The sequence below is a fragment of the Tupaia chinensis genome, unplaced genomic scaffold, assembly GCF_000334495.1.
Source record: "Tupaia chinensis unplaced genomic scaffold, TupChi_1.0 Scaffold143585_1, whole genome shotgun sequence".
NCBI classification, from domain to species: Eukaryota; Metazoa; Chordata; class Mammalia; order Scandentia; family Tupaiidae; genus Tupaia; species Tupaia belangeri.
In genome coordinates this window covers 66,585-67,008 of record NW_006203431.1, presented here as the reverse complement: position 1 = coordinate 67,008, position 424 = coordinate 66,585, and the positions used below count along the sequence as shown (strand labels likewise).

Here is a 424-nt window from a genome sequence, read left to right as displayed (position 1 = left end):
AAAACATTGTCCTTTCCTTCTGAATGTTTTACGATGCATTGTTATCATTAACCAGTCTTTTACTATTAAACTTAAATGGCCAATTGAGACAAACAGTTCTGAGACTGTTCTTCCACCACTGATTAAGCCTGGGGTGGCAGGAGTTAGGGACATTCATTCAGCCTCTGAGCTTTCTGGGCAGACTTGGTGACCCTGCCAGCTCCAGCAGCCTTCTTGTCCACAGCTTTGATGACACCCACAGTGACTGTCGGTCTCATATCACGAAAAGCAAAACTACCCAGAGGGGGATAGTCAGAGAAACTCTCAACACACTTGGGCTTGCCAGGAACCATATCAACAATGGCAGCATCACCAGATTTCAAAAATTTAGGGCCATCTTCCTCTTCCAGTTTTTTACCAGAATGGTGATCAATCTTTTCCTTAA

General features: G+C 43.9%; 1 pseudogene; it reads right to left on the bottom strand.

The window, feature by feature from the left end:
* Nucleotides 1–143: 143 nt before the first annotated feature.
* LOC102473375 (elongation factor 1-alpha 1 pseudogene) overlaps nt 144–424 on the bottom strand; it is a 1,392-nt pseudogene continuing 1,111 nt past the window's right edge.